The sequence below is a fragment of the Lutra lutra genome, chromosome 7 (genome assembly GCF_902655055.1).
Source record: "Lutra lutra chromosome 7, mLutLut1.2, whole genome shotgun sequence".
Classification (NCBI taxonomy): domain Eukaryota; kingdom Metazoa; phylum Chordata; class Mammalia; order Carnivora; family Mustelidae; genus Lutra; species Lutra lutra.
Window position 1 is genome coordinate 63540486 of NC_062284.1, and position 8127 is coordinate 63548612.

Consider the following 8127-nt stretch of genomic DNA (forward strand, 5'->3'; position numbering starts at 1 on the left):
TTTTTTAAAAAGACTTTATTTATTTATTTGACAGACAAAGATCACAAGTAGGCAGAGAGACAGGCAGGGAGAGGGGGGTAGCAGGCTCCCCGCCAAGCAGAGAGCCCAATGCTAGGCTCGATCCCAGGAACCTGGGACCATGACCTGAGCCGAAGGCAGAGGCTTTAACCCACTGAGCCACCCAGGCACCCTGAAGAAGAATTAAATAAATGAAGATTACAGCAGTCCAAGAAAGCATCATGAAGGGCGTCTGTTTTCTTCTTCTTCTTTTTTTTTTTAAGATTTCATGTATTTATTTGAGAGAGAGAGAGAGAACAAACGAGCCGTGAGAAGGGGCAGAGGCAGAGGAAGAAGCCAATTCTCCACTGAGCTGGGAGCCCCATGCAGGGCTTGATCCCAGTTCCAGGGATCATGACCTGAGCCAAAAGCAGACGCTTAATGACTGAGCCACCCAGGCACCTCTCTCTTTTATTTTTCTTTCTTTCTTTCTCTTTTTTTAATGGGTAAATTTTGAAATGAAAAAAGGAAGATGAAAGTATTTCATGATTAATACCATGATTAAATCAGGGTTTGATGTGACACCAGGAGTAGATATGAAGGAGAATGTATAAGTCTAATGGTACCAGCATGGAGTTTGTGAGGGATATTGATGGGTAAAAATGTGAGGTAAGTAAAGTGACACTAAGCTGTGGAAAACCCTGAAAACTAACCTCAGAGGATTAGCTGCTTCCATAAGGTGTAGAGAAAACATCCTCAAAGGCTTGTGTGAGGATTAAATGAGGTAATATTTGTGATTAGAAATAGTGTTTTAATAATATTGATCTAGGGGCACCTGGGTGGCTCAGTGGGTTAAGCCGCTGCCTTTGGCTCAGGTCATGATCTCAGGGTCCTGGGATCGAGCCCCGCATCGGGCTCTCTGCTCAGCAGGGAGCCTGCTTCCTCCTCTCTCTCTACCTGCCTCTCTGCCTGCTTGTGATTTCTCTCTGTCAAATAAATAAATAAAATCTTTTAAAAAAATAATAATAATATTGATCTAGCAGTCATATACAAGATAGATTAAAATGAAAGAAGAAAATTAGGGAGCCAGACAAAAAGCTATTTCAGTATTCTAGACTTGAGTCCTTGAGGATCTGTGCTAGGGTAGTGCCATTAGGTATAATGAAAAGAGGCAAATCTGAAACATTTTAAAATAAAAAATCTAGTAAGTTATATATATCTATATATTATATATAGATATACCTTTGTACCTATAACATATATACATATGTATATACCTATATATATATATATAAATTTATATTTTGAGTCATTCATCATTCAGTGTTTACTGAGCAAGTGCTATGTGATAGGTATTGAGCCAGAAACATGCAGAAAGCATAGAACTCAGTAAGATTTTGTACATAAGAAGTCCATGAGAAGTGTCAAAGATTTCTGCACTACATTAGAAATAAAGGTAGTGTCTTAACAGAGACAGAGTCAAAGGAATTGAGAAAGGGAGCAGATTTTGTGGAGAAAGATAATCACTCCAATTTGGACACTTGAAATGTGAGGAGAATAGGGTTGTCTATCACCATTTACTTGCCAAATACTGGGCTAGATGCTAAAGCTACAAGAAGGTGTAAGACAAGATCCCTACCTTCAAAAAGCTTAGGCTCAAACCAGGGAGAGAAGAAATATTAGCAAAATTGCAAATGACAGTACATAGTGATGTATGCTAACCGTGGAGTAGGGAGTACAGATAACAAATGCTACAGAAGTTCAGAAAAAAGAGGTAGCATTGTGGTTGGAGCAGTCTGAAGAGGCTTTGTTAAAGATGTAGCATTTGTGCAGAATATAGGAGATGAGACAGTAACAACAATGGAATAACTATTTGTTTTATCCTATACATGTATCTTCCCACTCACATGTATTACCTAATTTAATTGTCACACCAATTCTATGACATAGATACAGATGAGAAGATGAGGGCTTGGAGAGTTGAAGTATGTAATGCAAGTTCATGTGGTTGGTAAGAACTGAACTGAAATTTCACCCAGGTTTGACTCAAGGCCATACTCTTTTTTTTTTTTTTTAATTTATTTTAGAGAGAGAGCATGGGGACAGGGAAAGGGACAAGCAGACTCTGTGCAGAGCCCAACACAGGTCTCAATCTCACACCCCTGAACTCATGACTTGAGCTGAAATCAAGAGATGGTCACTTAATCAACTAAGCCACCCACACACCCCAAAAGGCCATACTCTTTTTTTTTTTTTAAGATTTTATTTATTTATTTGACACAGAAAGAGATCACAAGTAGGCAGAGAGGCAGGCAGAGAGAGGAAGGGAAGCAGGCTCCTGCTGAGCAGAGAGCCCGATGCGGGGCTCAATCCCAGAACCCTGAGATCATGACCCGAGCCGAAGGCAGAGGCTTTAACCCACTGAGCCACCCAGGTGCTCAAAAGGCCATACTCTTAATCACTTCTCTACAAGGAAGGAAAAGCTGTAGGAATTGAAAGTAAGGACTGAATTCAAGTGATATGTAAATGGAGATGTACTAAAAGAAGATTTTAAATTTTGATCTGAAAATAATAATAATGAGTTAAGACTTACATATTAGTTACTATGTAACAGGCATTCTTCTGTAGGTATTACTATATTTTGTGCATATTAATTTTCTAATAATCCAATGAAGTAAGTTTTATTATTTTCACTTTAAGGATAAGGAACCAATCATCCTGTTAGCCAGTTCTCATCCCCAAATGGACCCATTCTCATTCTGCAGATCAGACTTTGAATCACTAACATCTAGGTTCCTGACTGTAGAAGTTTGGAACAAAGTGGGATTGACAATCATTATGTACAATTTAGTTGGTTTGAGTTTATTTGATCCATTTTCTTTAATCCATGGGAGATGAGCCGAAAGAATTGTTCATCTGGTAATCTATCTGGAGGCTTGAGCATTCAAATGCATTAAATAGATGATTCGCTATGAAATTTCAGCTCTGTCATTTGTAAACTCATAGACAAAGTCAGGTTTTTGGGTTAGCGGGCTGTGCTCTTTGCTGATTTGCAAGTTTAGAGGCATTTGGGTGACTGGCTCCACTTAGTGCTGAAATGCCATAGTGCAGGCTGGTTATGGTTCCACAGTCATAAAAATCAAGAAAAGAGTGAAATGCAGACCATTTTTCTGTTTAGGACAGTTGTGTGACTACCATCTTCAGACTGAGAAGTTGAAGTTCAACTCCTTAAGTGTCGGTGCTGAAAATAGTAGAATCTGGGGGCAAGAAATACGAGGCCAGAGACGGGAGTTAAGAGAGAAAGGAGAGTCTCTGGCCACGACAGTGGATCAGGTTCCTGGTGTGCAGTCTATGCTTTCTAGATAATGTTGCAGATCCTTTCAAAATCAGTTGTCTGAATGCCATTGTTAAGACTTCATGGAGGAGGGGAAAAGGACCTAGCTAGCGTCAGACTAGAATCAGAAACAGAACATTTTCAGTAGCATCACTGTATTACTCCAAATTTTGAGTTTACTTTATGCAAAATTTTTCATAGCAAATTACTGGGTTATTTTAGATTTGTTAAGTAATAGAAGGGTTGCAGTGTGCTTCTAATAAACATTTTTTAAAGGGATTAATGATGTATTATGTCATATCTCTTTCAAGCATTGCAGCCTAAAATACTTATTTGGTCTCCAGTGTTATTCTGTATCCATAAAGAATTGGGTCAAGTAAAATATCAAAGTTAGAAGAAGACAGGGGTGCCTGGGTGGCTCAGTAGGTTAAGTATCTGCCTTCAGCTCAGGTCATGATTGAACCCTGTGTCGGGCTCCACGCTCAGTGGGAACTCTGCTTCCCCCCTCCCCTTTGCCCACCTTTTGCTCTCTTGCTCACTCTCTCTCTCTCAAATATATTCTTTTTTTTTTTTTAAAGATTTTATTTATTTGACAAACAGAGATCACAAGTAGGCAGAGAGAGAGAGAGAGAGAGGAGGAAGCAGTCTCCCTGCTGAGCAGAGAGCCCAATGCGGGGCTCCATCCCAGGACCCTGGGATCATGACCTGAGCCAAAGGCAGAGGCTTTGACCCACTGAGCCACCCAGGCCCCCCTCTCAAATATATTCCTTTTTTTTTTTTTTAAGTTTGAAGAAGGCAATGAAACACTAGACAAAAAAATAGGAGCATGTCAAAATGGGCCATTAAAAAAGAGAATCTAAAGCTCTTGTCTCTTCATCTTGGTTTTCGGTTCACTTTCCTGGCTCCTACCTACATTTCTCTATAGTCACCTTGTATTTACTTAAACTCGAGATTCCAGTTTGATTTCAGAAAGCCATACCAAAATGATTTCTTCTTGAGCTTCAGGTCCCGGAAACACTATGGTAGATTTCAGCCAGTCCAAGGACACGTTGTAAGCCCGTGACTCTCTGGGTGGTGCCCAGAGCATGTATTCTTTGTATGTAAAGGGAACTCCACTAATCTCACTGACTGATGAACAAGGTGGGTGACCACTCAGAGCAAACAATCAGACTCTACAACTTGAATCACTTCCACCTGATGGTTTATGTTGGTTTAGGAAACATATTGCATGGCTTTGGAGGGAAAATAACTTGATCTGGACATATTTATATTTTAACAGGGACAAAGCCTTCATTTTATGTCTGAAAGACAGAGGGGTCATGCTTATTACCAGGATAATCCTCGGGTTTTCTGAATGAATAGAGTTATAGAAATGAGATTGCATCTGAGTAAATACATTAATCCAGTTCCAGGCTCAGTTTTTTTGGCTAGTACAATTTCAGTTCTTCATTGTTCTCCCTTGAATGGGCCTCTCTGTGTAATCATAAAAACATTTTCTTAACAACCATTACTAAATAATTAAAAGGACTGGAGACAGTGCCCTTGTGCTATGATATAGAGATAACTCTATAACCTTTATGAAGAAGGTACTTTCCCATCTTATCACACTTAACTCATTTAAACCATAAAGCTTGACAAGGTAAATATTACTAGTATTAATCACCATTTTGCAGATGAGTTACCTGAGACTTGCAGAGGTTGGGTAACTTGCCAAAGACAATAAATAAAGGGAGGAGTGGGAAAGCAAGCCCTGTTGACCTTCGTCTTACCCTCTTTCCCTTCTCGCAACTTGACCTTTCAGAGAAATTTGGGAACATCATAATGTTTGGATGATAACAGTAAGGAAAGAAAAAAAAGTTAAAATGTCAACTGAGGAAGAAAATAATAAGCATTTAATTAAAAAATAGTCTCCTAGATAAGAGTGTCTATTAGGTTTACATAAAAAATTACATGTACAAAGCCAGAAAGTAAGGAAGTGTTCCCCAACACCCCCAAAAGGAAAAGAAGAGATAGGATCATGTAGAAAAGACACAGAAAGGGGACACCTGGGTGGTTCAGTGGGTTAAGCCTCTGCCTTTGGCTCAGGTCATGATTTCAGGGTCCTGGGATCAAGCCCCACATTGGGCTCTCTGCTCAGCAGAGAGCCTGTTTCTTCTCTCTCTGCCTGCCTCTCTGCCTACTTGTGATCTCTCTCTCTTTGTCAAATAAATAAATGAAATCTTAAAAAAAAAAAAGACACAGAAACTAACTTGAAAGAGCTCCCAATGGCTAGAATAATCTGATCAACAAAATAAATAATGATACTATGATACTATAAGCCAAAAAATATAATAAATATCCATAAGTCCACATTGATTTAAATAGATGATTGAATAAATAAATAAATGGAGAAGGGACAGTTGTTTCTTTTTTTATGTTATCAACGTACAATGAGTTATTTGTTTCAAGGGTATAGGTCTGTGAATCATCATTTTTACATAATGCACAGCTCTCACCATAGCACATACCCTTCCCAATGTCCATCACCCAGCCACCCCATCCCTCCCACCTCCCTCCATTCCAGCAACCCTGTTTGTTTTCTGAGATTAAAGTCTCTTATGGTTTGTCTTCCTCCCTATTTCCATCTTTTTTCATTTTTCCCTCCCTTCCCCTCACAACCCCCACCCTGTCTCTCAAATTCCTTTTATCAGAGAGAGGATATGATAATTGTCTTTCTCTGATTGACTTATTTTGCTTAGCATAATATTCTCTGGTTCCATCCATGTCATTGCAAATGGCAAGATTTCATTTTTTAAAAATATTTTATTTATTTATTTGACAGAGAGAGAGAGATCACAAGTAGGCAGAGAGGCAGGCAGAGAGAGAGGAAACAGGCTCTCTTCTGAGCAGAGAGCCCAATGCAGGGCTCGATCCCAGGACACTGAGATCATGACCTGAGCCAAAGGCAGAGGCTTAACCCACTGAGCCACCTAGGTGCCCCAAGATTTCATTTTTTGATGGCTGCATAGTATTCCACCGTGTGTGTGTGTGTGTGTGTGTGTGTGTGTGTGTGTGTGTGTACATATGTATGTGTACACACACACACACACACACACACACACACACCATATCTTCTTTATCCATTCATCTGTTGAGGGACATCTAGGTTCTTTCCATAGTTTGGCTATTGTGGACATTGCTGCTATAAACATTCGGGTGCATGTGCCCCTTCAGATCACTACATTTGTATCTTTAGGGTAAATACCCAATAGTGCAATTGCTGGGTCGTAGGGTAGCTCTATTTTCAATCTTTTGAGAAACCTCCATATTGTTTTCTAGAGTGGTTGCACCAGCTTGCATTCCCACCAACAATGTAGGAGTGTTCCCCTTTCTCTGCATCCTCGCCAACACCTGTCATTTCCTAACGGGTTAATTTGAGCCATTCTGACTGGTGTGAGGTGGTATTTCACTGTGGTTTTGATTTCCCTGATGTCGAGTGATGTGGAGCACTTTTTCATTTGTCTGGTGGCCATTTGAATGTCTTCTTTGCAGAAATGTATGTTCAAGTCTTCTGCCCATTTCTTGATTGGATTATTTGTTCTTTTGGTGTTGAGTTTGGTAAGTTCTTTATAGACTTTGGATACTAGCCCTTTATCTGATATTTCATTTGCAAATATCTTCTCCCATTCTGTCAGTTGTCTTTTGGTTTTGTTGACTCTTTCCTTTGCTGTGCAAAAGCTTTTGATCTTGATGAAGTCCCAATAGTTCATTGTTGCCCTTGCTTCCCTTGCCTTTGGCGATGTTTCTAGGAAGAAGTTGCTGCAACTGAGGTCAAAGAGGTTGCTGTCTGGGTTCTCCCCAAGGATTTTGATGGATTCCCGTCTCACATTGAGGTCGTTCATCCATTTTGAGTCTATTTTTGTGTGTGATGTAAGGAAATGGTCCCGTTTTATTCTTCTGCATGTGGTTATCCAATTTTCCCAATACCATTTGTTGAAGAGACTGTCTTTTTTCCATTGGACATTCTTTCCTTTAGTTGACCATTGAGTTGAGCATCCATTTCTGGACTTTCTGTTCTGTTCCATTGATCTCTGTGTCTGTTTTTGTGCCAGTACCATACTATCTTGATGATTACAGCTTTGTAATAGAGCTTGAAGTCTGGAATTGTGATATCACCAACTTTGTTTGTTTTTTCAACATTCCTCTGGCTATTCAGGGTCTTTTCTGGTTCCATATAAATTTTAGGATTATTTATCCCATTTCTTTGAAAAAAGTTGATGGCATTTTGATAGGGATTGCACTAAATGTGTAGATTGCTCTAGGTAGCGTAGACATTTTAACAATATTTGTTCTTCCAATCCATGAGCATGGAACATATTTCCATTTCTTTGTGTCTTCTTCAATTTCTTTAATGAGCACTTCATAGTTTTCTGAGTACAGATTCTTTGCCACTTTGGTTAGATTTATTCCCAGGTATCTTATGGTTTGGGGTACAATCATAAACGGGATCAACTCCTTAATTTCTCTTATTTCAGTCTTGCTGTTGGTGTATAGAAATGCAACTGATTTCTGTGCATTGATTTTATATCCTGACACTTTACTGAATTCCTGCATGAGTTCTGGCAGTTTCAGAATGGAGCCTTTGGGGTTTCCCACATAAAGTATCACATCATCTGCAAAGAGTGAGAGTTTGACCTCTTCTTTGCTGATTCAGATGTCTTTTATTTCTTTTTGTTGTCTGATTGTCAAGGCTAGGACTTCTAATACTATGTTGAATAATAGTGGTGATAGTGGACCTTAGGGGAAAAGCTTTCAGT